Source organism: Salminus brasiliensis, chromosome 13 (assembly GCF_030463535.1).
Source record: "Salminus brasiliensis chromosome 13, fSalBra1.hap2, whole genome shotgun sequence".
NCBI classification, from domain to species: domain Eukaryota; kingdom Metazoa; phylum Chordata; class Actinopteri; order Characiformes; family Bryconidae; genus Salminus; species Salminus brasiliensis.
Genome location: NC_132890.1, coordinates 14282930 through 14300649, shown reverse-complemented (window position 1 = coordinate 14300649; position 17720 = coordinate 14282930).

Here is a 17720-nt window from a genome sequence, read left to right as displayed (position 1 = left end):
TCTGTCGATCTGCAACAGTACGAGGGTGACTGTTCGTATGCAGCTGTGTAACACGTAAGTGATCATTCAGTTTCTTTACATGTATTGACTTTTTCTTGTCATAGAGGTTCGCCGAACCCCTTTGACTGGTTCACTTTGAAACTGACTGAAGTTCTGATAATCTGCAACTGTAGGAGGCTGACTCATCGCATACACCTGTATAACAGGTAAGTGTTCATTCAGTTTATATACATGTATTGACTCTCTTTCTTGTCTTTCAGGTTCGCAGGACACCATGACCGAATCCCTTTCTGAAGGTGGACTATCAAGGTTCTGTTCATCTGCATCACCATTTACATCTATGGCTGGATGGCTGGCATTCCATCCATCTGCAACTGTAGGAGGCTGACTGTTCGCATACAGCTTTGTAACAGGTAAGTGATCATTAAATTTCTATACATATATTGACTCTCTTTCTTGTCATACAGGTTCGCAGGACACCATGACCGAATCCCTTTCTAAAGGTGGACTAACAAGGTTCTTTACATCTGCATCTCAGTTTACAACTATGGCTGGCTGGCTGGCTTTGCATCCATCTGCAACTGTATTAGGCTGACTCATCGCATACACCTGTGTAACACGTAAGTGATCATTCAGTTTCTATAAATGTATTGACTTTTTTTCTTGTCATACAGGTTTGCAGGATCTTTTGACTGATTCACTTTGTACATGGATGTAGAAAACAAGGGACTAGCCAACTGCAAATGTATGTGGTTGTCTGCATCTCCATCTGGAACTTTGGCTGGCTGAGGTTCTGATGATCTGCAACTGTTAGGCTGACTAATCGCATACACCTGTATAACAGGTAAGTGGTCATTCAGTTTATATACATGTATTGACTCTCTTGTTATACAGTTTCGCAGGACACCATGACCGAATCCCTTTTTGAAGGTGGACTATCAAGGTTATGTACATATGCATCTCAGTTTACAACTATGGCTGGGTGACTTTCTGTCGATCTGCAACTGTATGAGCATGACTGTTCGTATGCATCTGTGTAACAGGTAAGTGATCGTTCAGTTTCTATACATGTATTGACTTTTTTTCTTGTCATACAGGTTCGCAGGACAACGTGATCGACTCCCTCTCTGATGGTGGACTAACAAGGTTCTATACATCTGATTCACTGTTTACAACTATGGCTGGCTAGTTGGGTTTCCGTCCATCTGCAACTGTATTAGGCTTAATGTTCGCATACAGCTGTGTAACAGGTAAGTGATTATTCAATTTCTATACATGTATTCTCTATCTTTTTTTGTCATACTGGCTCACTTTGAAGCTGGATGCAGACAACAAGGGATTTGACGACTGCAAATGTATCTGGTTGTCTGCATCTCCATCTGGAACTTTGGTCACTGAAGTTCTGATGATCTGCAACTTTAGGAGGCTGACTGTTCGCATACAGCTTTGTAACAGGTAAGTGATCATTCAGTTTCTTTTCATGTATTGACTCTCTTTCTTGTCATACAGGATTGCAGAACCACATAATCGACTCCCTCTCTGAAGGTGGACTAACAAGGTTCTATGCATCTGCATCACAGTTTACATCTATGGCTGGCTGGCTGGCTTTCCATCCATCTGCAACTGTATTAGGCTGAATAATCGCATAGACCTGTTTAACACGTAAGTGATCATTCAGTTTCTATACATGTATTGACTTTTTTTCTTGTCATACAGGTTCGCAGGACCTTTTGACTGTTTCACATTGAAGCTGGATTCAGACAACAAAGGACTTGCCAACTGCAAATGTATGTGGTTGTCTGCATCTCCATCTGGAATTTTTGGCTGGCTGATGTTCTGATGATCTGAAACTGTATGTGGGTGACTGTTCGTATGCATCTGTGTAACAGGTAAGTGATCATTCAGATTCTGTACATGTATTCTCTATTTTTTTTTTGTCATACAGGCTCGCAGGACCACACAACTGGCTCACTTTGAAGCTGGATGCAGACAACAAGGGACTTGCCTTCTGCAAATGTATTTTGTTGTTTGCATCCAGCTTCAATCTGGAGCTTTGGCTGGTTGATTTTCTGATGATATGCAAATATATGAGGCTGACTGTTTGTATGCAGCTGTGTAACAGGTAAGTGATCATTCAGTTTTTATACATGTATTGACTCTCTTTCTTGTCATACAGGTTCGCAGGACCCCATGATCAAATCCCTTTCTGAAGGTGGACTTACAAGGTTCTGTACATCTGCATCTTCGTTTAAAAGTATGGCTGGCTGGCTGGCTTTCCATCCATCTGCAACTGTATTAGGCTGAATAATCGCATACACGTTTGTAACACGTAAGTGATGATTCAGTTTCTATACATGTATTGACTTTTTTTCTTGTCATACAGGTTAGACGGTCCCCATTGACTGGTTTACTTTGAAGCTGGCTGAAGTCCTGATGATCTGTAAATGTAGGAGGCTTACTGTTCGTATGCGTCTGTGTAACAGGTAAGTGATCATTCAGTCTCTATACATGTATTGACTCTTACTTGTCATACAGGTTTGCAGAACCACATAATCGACTCCCTCTCTGAAGTTGGACTAACAAGGTTCTATATATCTGCATCACCGTTTACAAATATGGCTGGCTGGCCGACTTTCTGTCGATCTGCAACTGTATGAGGGTGACTATTCGTATGCTGCTGAATAACAGGTAAGTGATCATTCAGTTTCTATACATGTATTGACTCTCTTTCTTGTCATACAGGTTCGCAGGACCCCTTGACTGGTTCACTTTGAAGCTGGATGCAGAAAACAAGGGATTTGACGACTGCAAATGTATGTGGTTGTCTGCATCTCCATCTTGAACTTTGGCTGGCTGAAGTTCTGATGATCTGCAACTGTACGAGGCTGACTGTTCGCATACAGCTGTGTAACAGGTAAGTGATCATTCAGTTTCTATACATGTATTGACTCTCTTTCTTGTCATACAGGTTCGCAGGACACCCTGACCAAATCCCTTTCTGAAGGTGGACTAACAAGGTTCTATGCATCTGCATCTCAGTATACAACTATTGCTGGCTGGCTGACTTTCTGTCGATCTGCCACTGTATGAAGATGACTGTTCGTATGCAGCTGTGTAACAGGTAAGTGATCATTCAATTTCTATACATGTATTGACTCTCTTTCTTGTCATACAGGTTCTCAGGACACCAAGACCGAATCCCTTTCTAAAGGTGGACTAACAAGGTTCTGTTCATCTGCATCACCGTTTACATCCATGGCTGGCTGGCTGGCTTTCCATCCATCTGCAACTGTATTAGGCTAACTCATTGCATACACCTGTGTAACACGTAAGTTATCATTCAGTTTCTATACATGTATTGCCTTTTTTTCTTGTCATACAGGGTCGCAGGACACCATGACCGAATCCCTTTCTGAAGGTGGACTAACAATGTTCTGTTCATCTGCGTCATCGTTTACATCAATGGCTGGCTGGCTGGCTTTCCATCCATCTGCAACTGTATTAGACTGACTGTTCGCATACAGCTGTGTAACAAGTAAGTGATCATTCAGTTTCTATACATGTATTGACTCTCTTTCTTGTCATACAGGTTCGCAGGACATCATGACCGAATCCCTTTTTGAAGGTGGACTATCAAGGTTATGGACATCTGCGTCACCGTTTACATCAATGGCTGGCTGGCTGGCTTTCCATCCATCTGCAACTGTATTAGACTGAGTGTTCGTATGCATCTATGTAACAGGTAAGTGATCATTTAGATTCTATACATGTATTGACTTTTCTTGTCATACAGGTTCGCCGGACCCCTTGACTGGTTCACTTTGAAGCTGGTTGAAGTTCTGATGATCTGCAAATATATGAGGCTGACTGTTCATATGCATCTTTGTAACAGGTAAGTGATCTTTCAGTTTCTATACATGTATTGACTCTCTTTCTTGTCATACAGGTTCGCAGGACCCCTTGACTGGTTCACTTTGAAGCTGGTTAAAGTTCTGATGATCTGCAAATATATGAGGCTGACGGTTCGTATGCATCTTTGTAACAGCTAAGTGATCATTCAGTCTCTTTACATGTATTGACTCTCTTTCTTGTCATACAGGTTCGACGGACCTCTTTGACTGGTTCACTTTGAAGCTGGCTGAAGTTCTGATGATCTGCAACTGTAGGAGGCTGACTGTTCGTATGCATCTGTGTAACAGGTAAGTGATCATTCAGTTTCCATACATGTATTGACTCTCTTTCTTGTCATACAGGTTTGCAGGACCCCTTGACTGGTTCACTTTGAAGCTGGATGCAGACAACAAGGGATTTGACGACTGAAAATGTATGTGGTTGTCTTCATCTCCATCTGGAACTTTGGCTGGCTGAAGTTCTGATGATCTGCAAATATATGAGGCTGACTGTTCGTATGCAGCTTTGTAACAGGTAAGTGATCATTCAATTTCTATACATGTATTGACTCTCTTTCTTGTCATACAGGTTAGCAGGACACCATGACCGAATCCCTTTCTAAAGGTGGACTTACAAGGTTCTTTACATCTGCATCTCCGTTTACAACTATGGCTGGCTGGCTGACATTCTGTCCATCTGCAACTGTAGGAGGCTGACGGTTCGTATGCGTCTGTGTAACAGGTAAGTGATCATTCAGTCTCTATATATGTATTGACTCTCTTTCTTGTCATACAGGTTCGCAGGACACCATGACCGAATCCCTTTCTGAAGGTGGACTAACAAAGTTCTTTACATCTGCATCTCCGTGTACAACTATGGCTGCCTGGCTGACTTTCTGTCCCTCTGCAACTGTATGAGGGTGACTGTCCGTCTGCAGCTGTATAACAGGTAAGTGATTATTCAGTTTCTATACATGTATTGAATCTCTTTCTTGTCATACAGGTTCGCAGGACCCCATGATCAAATCCCTTTCTGAAGTTGGACTAACAAGGTTCTGTACATCTGCATCACAGTTTACATCTATGGCTGGCTGGCTGGCTTTCCATCCATCTGCAACTGTATTAGGCTGAATAATCGCATACACCTGTTTAACACGTAAGTGATCATTCAGTTTCTATACATGTATTGACTTTTTTTCTTGTCATACAGGTTCGCAGGACCTTTTGACTGTTTCACATTGAAGCTGGATGCAGACAACAAGGGACTTGCCTTCTGCAAATGTATGTGGTTGTCTGCATCTCCATATGGAACTTTGGCTGGCTGAAGTTCTGATGATTTGCAACTGTAGGAGGCTGACTGTTCGTATGCATCTGTGTAACAGGCAAGTGATCATTCAGTTTCTATACATGTATTCTCTATCTTTTTTTGTCATACAGGCTCGCAGGACCACACGACTGGCTCATTTTGAAGCTGGATGCAGACAACAAGGGACTTGCCTTCTGCAAATGTATTTTGTTGTTTGCATCCAGCTTCAATCTGGAGCTTTGGCTGGTTGATTTTCTAAAGATCTGCAAATGTAGGAGGCTGACTGTTCGTATGCATCTGTGTAACAGGTAAGTGATCATTCAGTTTCTATACATGTATTCTCCATCTTTTTTTGTCATACATGTTCGCAGGACCACATGACTGGCTTAGTTTGAAGCTGGATGCAGACAACAAGGGACTTGCCTTCTGCAAATGTATTTTGTTGTTTGCATCCAGCTTCAATCTGGAGCTTTGGCTGGTTGATTTTCTGATGATATGCAAATATATGAGGCTGACTGTTTGTATGCAGCTGTGTAACAGGTAAGTGATCATTCAGTTTCTATACATGTATTGACTCTCTTTCTTGTCATACAGGTTCGCAGGACCCCATGATCAAATCCCTTTCTGAAGGTGGACTTACAAGGTTCTGTACATCTGCATCTTCGTTTAAAAGTATGGTTGGCTGGCTGGCTTTCCATCCATCTGCAACTGTATTAGGCTGAATAATCGCATACACGTTTGTAACACGTAAGTGATCATTCAGTTTCTATACATGTATTGACTTTTTTTCTTGTCATACAGGTTAGACGGTCCCCATTGACTGGTTTACTTTGAAGCTGGCTGAAGTCCTGATGATCTGTAAATGTAGGAGGCTGACAGTTCGTATGCATCTGTGTAACAGGTAAGTGATCATTTAGTTTCTATACATGTATTGACTTTTTTTCTTGTCATACAGGTTCGCAGGACCCCTTGACTGGTTCACTTTTAAGCTGGCTGAAGTTCTGATGATCTGCAACTGGAGAAGGCTGACGGTTCGTATGCGTCTGTGTAACAGGTAAGTGATCATTCAGTCTCTATACATGTATTTACTCTCTTTCTTGTCATACAGGTTTGCAGAACCACATAATCGACTCCCTCTCTGAAGTTGGACTAACAAGGTTCTATATATCTGCATCACCGTTTACAAATATGGCTGGCTGGCCGACTTTCTGTCGATCTGCAACTGTATGAGGGTGACTATTCGTATGCTGCTGAATAACAGGTAAGTGATCATTCAGTTTCTATACATGTATTGACTCTCTTTCTTGTCATACAGGTTTGCAGGACCCCTTGACTGGTTCACTTTGAAGCTGGATGCAGAAAACAAGGGATTTGACGACTGCAAATGTATGTGGTTGTCTGCATCTCCATCTTGAACTTTGGCTGGCTGAAGTTCTGATGATCTGCAACTGTACGAGGCTGACTGTTCGTATGCAGCTGTGTAACAGGTAAGTGATCATTCAATTTCTATACATGTATTGACTCTCTTTCTTGTCATACAGGTTCGCAGGACACCAAGACCGAATCCCTTTCTAAAGGTGGACTAACAAGGTTCTGTTCATCTGCATCACCGTTTACATCCATGGCTGGCTGGCTGGCTTTCCATCCATCTGCAACTGTATTAGGCTAACTCATTGCATACACCTGTGTAACACGTAAGTTATCATTCAGTTTCTATACATGTATTGCCTTTTTTTCTTGTCATACAGGGTCGCAGGACACCATGACCGAATCCCTTTCTGAAGGTGGACTAACAATGTTCTGTTCATCTGCGTCATCGTTTACATCAATGGCTGGCTGGCTGGCTTTCCATCCATCTGCAACTGTATTAGACTGACTGTTCGCATACAGCTGTGTAACAAGTAAGTTATCATTCAGTTTCTATACATGTATTGACTCTCTTTCTTGTCATACAGGTTCGCAGGACATCATGACCGAATCCCTTTTTGAAGGTGGACTATCAAGGTTATGGACATCTGCGTCACCGTTTACATCAATGGCTGGCTGGCTGGCTTTCCATCCATCTGCAACTGTATTAGACTGACTGTTCGTATGCATCTATGTAACAGGTAAGTGATCATTTAGTTTCTATACATGTATTGACTTCTTGTCATACAGGTTCGCCGGACCCCTTGACTGGTTCACTTTGAAGCTGGTTGAAGTTCTGATGATCTGCAAATATATGAGGCTGACTGTTCATATGCATCTTTGTAACAGGTAAGTGATCTTTCAGTTTCTATACATGTATTGACTCTCTTTCTTGTCATACAGGTTCGCAGGACCCCTTGACTGGTTCACTTTGAAGCTGGTTAAAGTTCTGATGATCTGCAAATATATGAGGCTGACTGTTCGTATGCATCTGTGTAACAGGTAAGTGATCATTCAGTTTCCATACATGTATTGACTTTTTTTCTTGTCATACAGCTTCACAGGACCCCTTGACTGGTTCACTTTGAAGCTGAATGCAGACAACAAGGGATTTGACGACTGCAAATGTATGTGGTTGTCTGCATCTCCATCTGGAACTTTGGCTGGCTGAAGTTCTGATGATCTGCAACTGAAGCAGGCTGACTGTTCGTATGCATCTGTGTAACAGGTAAGTGATCATTCAGTTTCTATACATGTATTGACTTTTTTTCTTGTCATACAGGTTTGCAGGACCCCTTGACTGGTTCACTTTGAAGCTGGCTGAAGTTCTGATGATCTGCAACTGGAGAAGGCTGACGGTTCGTATGCGTCTGTGTAACAGGTAAGTGATCATTCAGTCTCTATATATGTATTGACTCTCTTTCTTGTCATACAGGTTCGCAGGACACCATGACCGAATCCCTTTCTGAAGGTGGACTAACAAGGTTCTTTACATATGCATCTCCGTTTACAAGTATGGCTGCCTGGCTGACTTTCTGTCCCTCTGCAACTGTATGAGGGTGACTGTTCGTCTGCAGCTGTATAACAGGTAAGTGATCATTCAGTTTCTATACATGTATTGAATCTATTTCTTGTCATACAGGTTCACAGGACCCCATGATCAAATCCCTTTCTGAAGTTGGACTAACAAGGTTCTGTACATCTGCATCACAGTTTACATCTATGGCTGGCTGGCTGGCTTTCCATCCATCCATCCATTAGGCTGAATAATCGCATACACCTGTGTAACACGTAAGTGATCATTCAGTTTCTATACATGTATTGACTTTTTTTCTTGTCATACAGGTTCGCAGGACCCCTTGACTGGTTCACTTTGAAGCTGGATACAGAGAACAAGGGATTTGACGACTGCAAATGTATGTGGTTGTCTGCATCTCCATCTTGACCTTTGGCTGGCTGAAGTTCTGATGATTTGCAACTGTAGGAGGCTGACTGTTCGTATGCATCTGTGTAACAGGCAAGTGATCATTCAGTTTCTATACTTGTATTCTCTATCTTTTTTTGTCATACAGGCTCGCAGGACCACACGACTGGCTCACTTTGAAGCTGAATGCAGACAACAGGGTCTTGCCAACTGCAAATGTATGTGGTTTTCTGCGTCTCCATCTGGAACTTTGGTTGGCTGATGTTCTGACGATCTGCAACTGTATGAGGGTGTCTGTTTGTATGCAGCTGTATAACAGGTAAGTGATCATTCAGTTTCTATATATGTATTGACTTTTTTTCTTGTCATACAGGCTCGCAGGACCTTTTGACTGTTTCACATTGAAGCTGGATTCAGACACAAAGGACTTGCCAACTGCAAATGTATGTGGTTGTCTGCATCTCCATCTGGAATTTTTGGCTGGCTGATGTTCTGATGATCTGAAACTGTATGTGGGTGACTGTTCGTATGCATCTGCGTAACAGGTCATTCAGATTCTGTACATGTATTCTCTATCTTTTGTTTGTCATACAGGTTCGCAGGACCACACAACTGGCTCACTTTGAAGCTGGATGCAGACAACAAGGGACTTGCCTTCTGCAAATGTATGTGGTTGTCTGCATCTCCATCTGGAACTTTGGCTGGCTGAAGTTCTGATGATCTGCAACTGAAGCAGGCTGACTGTTCGTATGCATCTGTGTAACAGGTAAGTGATCATTCAGTTTCTATACATGTATTGACTTTTTTCTTGTCATACAGGTTTGCAGGAACCCTTGACTGGTTCACGTTGAAACTGACTGAAGTTCTGATAATCTGCAACTGTAGGAGGCTGACTGTTCGTATGCAGCTGTGTAACAGGTAAGTGATCATTCAGTTTCTATACATGTATTGACTCTCTTTCTTGTCATACAGGTTCGCAGGACCCCATGATCAAATCCAAATTCTGAAGTTGGACTATCAAGGTTCTGTTCATCTTCATCACCTTTTACATCTATGGCTGGCTGGCTGGCTTTCCATCCATCTGCAACTGTATTAGGCTGACTCATCGCATACACCTGTGTAACACGTAAGTGATCATTCAATTTCTATACATGTATTCTCTATCTTTTTTTGTCATACTGGCTCACTTTGAAGCTGGATGCAGACAACAAGGGATTTGACGACTGCAAATGTATGTGGTTGTCTGCATCTCCATCTGGAACTTCGGTCACTGAAGTTCTGATGATCTGCAACTGTAGGAGGCTGAATGTTCGCATACAGCTTTGTAACAGGTAAGTGATCATTCAGTTTCTATACATGTATTGAATTTTTTTCTTGTCATACAAGTTTGCAGGACCTTTTGACTGGTTCACTTTGAAGCTGGATGCAGACAACAAGGGACTTGCCAACTGCAAATGTATGTGGTTGTCTGCATCTCCATCTGGAATTTTTGGCTGGCTGATGTTCTGATGATCTGAAACTGTATGTGGGTGACTGTTCGTATGCATCTGCATAACAGGTAAGTGATCATTCAGATTCTGTACATGTATTCTCTATCTTTTTGTTGTCATACAGGCTCGCAGGACCACACAACTGGCTCACTTTGAAGCTGGATGCAGACAACAAGGGACTTGCCAACTGCAAATGTATGTGGTTGTCTGCATCTCCATCTGGAACTTTGGCTGGCTGAAGTTCTGATGATCTGCAACTGAAGCAGGCTGACTGTTCGTATGCATCTGTGTAACAGGTAAGTGATCATTCAGTTTCTATACATGTATTGACTTTTTTCTTGTCATACAGGTTTGCAGGACCCCTTGACTGGTTCACTTTGAAGCTGGCTGAAATTCTGATGATCTGCAACTGTAGGAGGCTGACTGTTCGTATGCATCTATGTAAAATGTAAGTGATTATTTAGTTTCTATACATGTATTGACTTTTCTTGTCATACAGGTTCGCCGGACCCCTTGACTGGTTCACTTTGAAGCTGGTTGAAGTTCTGATGATCTGCAAATATATGCAGATGTAAGTGATCGTTCAGTTTCTATACTTGTATTGACTTTTTTTTCTTGTCATACAGGTTCGACGGACCCCTTTGACTGGTTCACTTTGAAGCTGGCTGAAGTTCTGATGATCTGCAACTGGAGAAGGCTGACGGTTCGTATGCGTCTGTGTAACAGCTAAGTGACCATTCAGTCTCTTTACATGTATTGACTCTCTTTCTTGTCATACAGGTTTGCAGAACCACATAATCGACTCCCCCTCTGAAGCTGGTCTAACAAGGTTCTATGCATCTGCATCACCGTTTTCAACTATGGCTGGTGGCTAACTCTGTCGATCTGCAACAGTATGAGGGTGACTGTTCATATGCAGCTGTGTAACAGGTAAGTGATCGTTCAGTTTCTATACTTGTATTGACTTTTTTTTCTTGTCATACAGGTTCGACGGACCCCTTTGACTGGTTCACTTTGAAGCTGGCTGAAGTTCTGATGATCTGCAACTGGAGAAGGCTGACGGTTCGTATGCGTCTGTGTAACAGCTAAGTGACCATTCAGTCTCTTTACATGTATTGACTCTCTTTCTTGTCATACAGGTTTGCAGAACCACATAATCGACTCCCCCTCTGAAGCTGGTCTAACAAGGTTCTATGCATCTGCATCACCGTTTTCAACTATGGCTGGTGGCTAACTCTGTCGATCTGCAACTGTATGAGGATGACTGTTCGTATGCATCTGTGTAACAGGTAAGTGATCATTCAGTTTCTATACATGTATTCTCTATCTTTTTTTGCCATACAGGTTCGCCGGACCCCTTTGACTGGTTCACTTTGAAGCTGGCTGAAGTTCTGATGATCTGCAACTGGAGAAGGCTGACGGTTCGTATGCGTCTGTGTAACAGGTAAGTGATCATTCAGTCTCTATACATGTATTGACTCTCTTTCTTGTCATACAGGTTCGCAGGACCCCTTGACTGGTTCACTTTGAAGCTGGATGCAGACAACAAGGGATTTGACGACTGCAAATGTATGTGGTTGTCTGCATCTCCATCTGGAACTTTGGCTGGCTGACGTACTGATGATCTGCAAATATATGAGGCTGACTGTTCGTATGAAGCTTTGTAACAGGTAAGTGATCATTCAGTTTCTATACATGTATTCTCTATCTTTTTTTGCCATACAGGTTCGCCGGACCCCTTTGACTGGTTCACTTTGAAGCTGTCTGAAGTTCTGATGATCTGCAACTGGAGAAGGCTGACGGTTCGTATGCGTCTGTGTAACAGGTAAGTGATCATTCAGTCTCTATACATGTATTGACTCTCTTTCTTGTCATACAGGTTCGCAGGACCCCTTGACTGGTTCACTTTGAAGCTGGATGCAGACAACAAGGGATTTGACGACTGCAAATGTATGTAGTTGTCTGCATCTCCATCTGGAACTTTGGCTGGCTGACGTACTGATGATCTGCAAATATATGAGGCTGACTGTTCGTATGCAGCTTTGTAACAGGTAAGTGATCATTCAGTTTTGTATACATGTATTGACTCTCTTTCTTGTCATACAGGTTCGCAGGACACCATGATCGACTCCCTCTCAGAAGGGGGACTAACAAGGTTCTATACATCTGGTTCACTGTTTACCACTATGGCTGGCTAGTTGGGTTTCCGTCCATCTGCGACTGTATTAGGCTGACTGTTCGCATACAGCTGTGTAACAGGTAAGTGATCATTCAGTTTCTATACATGTATTGACTCTCTTTCTTGTCATACAGGTTCGCATGACACCCTGACCAAATCCCTTTCTGAAGGTGGACTAACAAGGTTCTATGCATCTGCATCTCAGTTTACAACTATGGCTGACTGGCTGACTTTCTGTCCATCTGCAACTGTATGAAGATGACTGTTCGTATGCAGCTGTGTAACAGGTAATTGATCATTCCATTTCTATACATGTATTCTCCGTCGTTTTTGTCATACAGGTTCGCAAGACCCCTTGACTCGTTCAATTTGACTCTGGATGCAGACAACAAGGGACTTGCCTTCTGCAAATTTATGCGGTTGTCTGCATCTCCATCTGAAACTTTGGCTGGCTGATGTTCTGACGACCTGCAGCTGTATGAGGGTGACTGTTCGTATGCATCTGTGTAACAGGTAAGTGATCATTCAGTTTCTATACATGTATTGACTCTCTTTCTTGTCATACAGGTTCGCAGGACACCATGACCGAATCCCTTTCTAAAGGTGGACTAAAAAGGTTCTGTTCATCTGCATCACCGTTTACATCCATGGCTGGCTGGCTGGCTTTCCATCCATCTGCAACTGTATTAGGCTAACTCATTGCATACACCTGTGTAACACGTAAGTTATCATTCAGTTTCTATACATGTATTGACTTTTTTTCTTGTCATACAGGTTCGCAGGACCACACGACTGGCTCAGTGTGAAGCTGGATGCAGACAACAAAGGACTTACCTTCTGCAAATGTATTTTGTTGTCTTCATCCAGCTTCAATCTGGAGCTTTGGCTGGTTGATGTTCTGATGATCTGCAACTGTATGATGCTGACTGTTCGTATGCATCTGTGTAACAGGTAAGTGATCATTCTTTTTCTATACATGTATTGACTTTCTTTCTTGTCACACAGGTTTGCAGGACACCATGACCGAATCCCTTTCTGAAGGTGGACTAACAATGTTCTGTTCATCTGCGTCACCGTTTACATCAATGGCTGGCTGGCTTGCTTTCCATCCATCTGCAACTGTATTAGACTGACTTTTCGCATACAGCTGTGTAACAAGTAAGTGATCATTCAGTTTCTATACATGTATTGACTCTCTTTCTTGTCATACAGGTTCGCAGGACATCATGACCGAATCCCTTTCTGAAGGTGGACTATCAAGGTTATGTACATCTGCATCTCAGTTTACAACTATGGCTGGCTGGCTGACATTCTGTTAATCTTCAACTGTATGAGGGTGACTGTTCGTATGCATTTGTGTAACAGGTAAGTGATCATTCAGTTTCTATACCTGTATTCTCCATCTTTTTTGTCATACAGGTTCGCAAGACCTTTTGACTGGTTCACTTTGAAGCTGGATGCAGAAAACAAGGGACTTGCCAACTGCAAATGTATGTGGTTGTCTGCATCTCCATCTGGAACTTTGGCTGGCTGATGTTCTAACGATCTGCAACAGTATGAGGGTGACTGTTCGTATGCAGCTGTGTAACAGGTAAGTGATCATTCAGTTTCTATACTTGTATTGATTTTTTTTCTTGTCATACAGGTTCGACGGACCCCTTTGACTGGTTCACTTTGAAGCTGGCTGAAGTTCTGATGATCTGCAACTGGAGGAGGCTGACTGTTCGTATATGTCTGTGTAACAGGTAAGTGATCATTCAGTCTCTATACATGTATTGACTCTCTTTCTTGTCATACAGGTTTGCAGAACCACATAATCGACTCCCTCTCTGAAGTTGGACTAACAAGGTTCTTTACATCTGCATCACTGTTTACAACTATGGCTGGCTGGCTGATGTTCTGACGACCTGCAGCTGTATGAGGGTGACTGTTCGTATGCATCTTTTTAACAGGTAAGTGATAATTCAGTTTCTATGAATTATTGACTCTCTTTCTTGTCATACAGGTTCGCAGGACACCATAACCGAATCCCTTTCTGAAGGTGGACTAACGAGGTTCTTTACATCTGCATCTCCGTTTACAACTATGGCTGGCTGGCTGATGTTCTGACGACCTGCAGCTGTATGAGGGTGACTGTTCGTATGCATCTTTTTAACAGGTAAGTGATAATTCAGTTTCTATGAATTATTGACTCTCTTTCTTGTCATACAGGTTCGCAGGACACCATAACCGAATCCCTTTCTGAAGGTGGACTAACGAGATTCTTTACATCTGCATCTCTGTTTACAACTATGGCTGGCTGGCTGACTTTCTGTCCCTCTGCAACTGTATGAGGATGACTGTTCGTATGCCTCTGTGTAACAGGTAAGTGATCATTCAGTCTCTATACATGTATTGACTCTTTCTTGTCATACAGGTTTGCAGAACCACGTAATCGACTCCCTCTCTGAATTTGGACTAACAAGGTTCTATGCATCTGCATCACCGTTTACAACTATGGCTGGCTTGCTGACTTTCTGTCGATCTGCAACTGTATGAGGGTGACTGTTCGTATGCAGCTGTGTAACAGGTAAGTGATCATTCAGTTTCTATACTTGTATTGACTTTTTTTCTTGTCATACAGGTTCGACGGACCCCTTTGACTGGTTCACTTTGAAGCTGGCTGAAGTTCTGATGATCTGCAACTGTAGGAGGCTGACTGTTCGTATGCATCTGTGTAACAGGTAAGTGATCATTCAGTTTCTATACATGTATTGACTTTTTTTCTTGTCATACAGGTTTGCAGGACCCCTTGACTGGTTCACTTTGAAGCTGGTTAAAGTTCTGATGATCTGCAACTGTAGGAGGCTGACTGTTCGTACGCATCTGTGTAACAGGTAAGTGATCATTCAGTTTCTATACATGTATTCTCTATCTTTTTTTATCATACAGGTTCGCCGGACCCCTTTGACTGGTTCCCTTTGAAGCTGGCTGAAGTTCTGATGATCTGCAACTGGAGGAGGCTGACTGTTCGTATATGTCTGTGTAACAGGTAAGTGATCATTCAGTTTCTATACATGTATTGACTCTCTTGTCATACAGGTTTGCAGAACCACATAATCGACTCCCTCTCTGAAGTTGGACTAACAAGGTTCTTTACATCTGCATCACCGTTTACAAATATGGCTGGCTGGCTGACTTTCTGACGATCTGCAACTGTATGAGGGTGACTGTTCGTATGCATCTGTGTAACAGTTAAGTGATCATTCAGTTTCTATACATATATTAACTTTTTTTCTTGTCATACAGGTTCGCCGGACCTCTTTGCCTGGTTCACTTTGAAGCTGGCTGAAGTTCTGATGATCTGCAACTGTAGGAGGCTGACGGTTCGCATACAGCTGTTGAGAGAAAATATGGTCTTTTCTAACATTACTTTCATGTGGTTTCAACTTGTTATCAAATGGTTATCTTAATCCTTTGTCTCACCTTTTGTTACCCTTCGTCTGCCGGCCTAAAGTGTTCACTCTTTCTCTTTGTATACCATCAACCCACCCTCAACCTCACCCACCTCCTACCCCTCTTTAAAGTGATAACTATCACCCCCTATTGTTGATACTCCAAGTGACCTATCCTTCATCCCCCTTCTACCCCTCCTTAAACTCCTCTTCATCAACCTTTCTCCTCCCACAATTTCCAATGTATATAAGGCCCTTTCTTGTCATACAGGTTCGCAGGACACCATAACCGAATCCCTTTCTGAAGGTGGACTAACGAGGTTCTTTACATCTGCATCTCCGTTTACAACTATGGCTGGCTGGCTGATGTTCTGACGACCTGCAGCTGTATGAGGGTGACTGTTCGTATGCATCTTTTTAACAGGTAAGTGATAATTCAGTTTCTATGAATTATTGACTCTCTTTCTTGTCATACAGGTTCGCAGGACACCATAACCGAATCCCTTTCTGAAGGTGGACTAACGAGATTATTTACATCTGCATCTCTGTTTACAACTATGGCTGGCTGGCTGACTTTCTGTCCCTCTGCAACTGTATGAGGATGACTGTTCGTATGCCTCTGTGTAACAGGTAAGTGATCATTCAGTCTCTATACATGTATTGACTCTTTCTTGTCATACAGGTTTGCAGAACCACGTAATCGACTCCCTCTCTGAATTTGGACTAACAAGGTTCTATGCATCTGCATCACCGTTTACAACTATGGCTGGCTTGCTGACTTTCTGTCGATCTGCAACTGTATGAGGGTGACTGTTCGTATGCAGCTGTGTAACAGGTAAGTGATCATTCAGTTTCTATACTTGTATTGACTTTTTTTCTTGTCATACAGGTTCGACGGACCCCTTTGACTGGTTCACTTTGAAGCTGGCTGAAGTTCTGATGATCTGCAACTGTAGGAGGCTGACTGTTCGTATGCATCTGTGTAACAGGTAAGTGATCATTCAGTTTCTATACATGTATTGACTTTTTTTCTTGTCATACAGGTTTGCAGGACCCCTTGACTGGTTCACTTTGAAGCTGGTTAAAGTTCTGATGATCTGCAACTGTATGAGGGTGACTGTTCGTATGCATCTGTGTAACAGTTAAGTGATCATTCAGTTTCTATACATATATTAACTTTTTTTCTTGTCATACAGGTTCGCCGGACCTCTTTGCCTGGTTCACTTTGAAGCTGGCTGAAGTTCTGATGATCTGCAACTGTAGGAGGCTGACGGTTCGCATACAGCTGTTGAGAGAAAATATGGTCTTTTCTAACATTACTTTCATGTGGTTTCAACTTGTTATCAAATGGTTATCTTAATCCTTTGTCTCACCTTTTGTTACCCTTCGTCTGCCGGCCTAAAGTGTTCACTCTTTCTCTTTGTATACCATCAACCCACCCTCAACCTCACCCACCTCCTACCCCTCTTTAAAGTGATAACTATCACCCCCTATTGTTGATACTCCAAGTGACCTATCCTTCATCCCCCTTCTACCCCTCCTTAAACTCCTCTTCATCAACCTTTCTCCTCCCACAATTTCCAATGTATATAAGGCCCTCTCAAAATACCCCTAATCAGACTGGGTTGACCGTGACCGATTGAGTTGTACATCTCTGTGTGTATCAATAAACTCATCAACACTGAAGATCCAGTTTCCTGACTCCTGAATCTGTCTCCTGGACGCCGGATTTCTAACAATTTGGTGCCATGACCCGGATGGCCTACTGAAACCTTCTTGGTGAGTAAACGCCATTTCGAATCGAAGAGAAATTCTGGTTTCCTAAGACAGAGGAGTCAGTAATTGTTAGCCTCTCTGAAAGAAGCGAAGTTATCTGTTTGTCACTGATAGAAACCTAGTGTTTTGTGGCTGTTATCCTCTCTGTTTTTGAGGGAAGTTTGGTTGTTTGTCACTGATAGAAACCTAGTGTTTTGTGGCTGTTATCCTCTCTGTTTTTGAGGAAAGTTTTGTTGTTTGTCACTGACAAAAACCTAGTGTTTTGTGGCTGTTATCCTCTCTAAAGGAGAGAAGTTTGTTTTGTTACCGTTAAA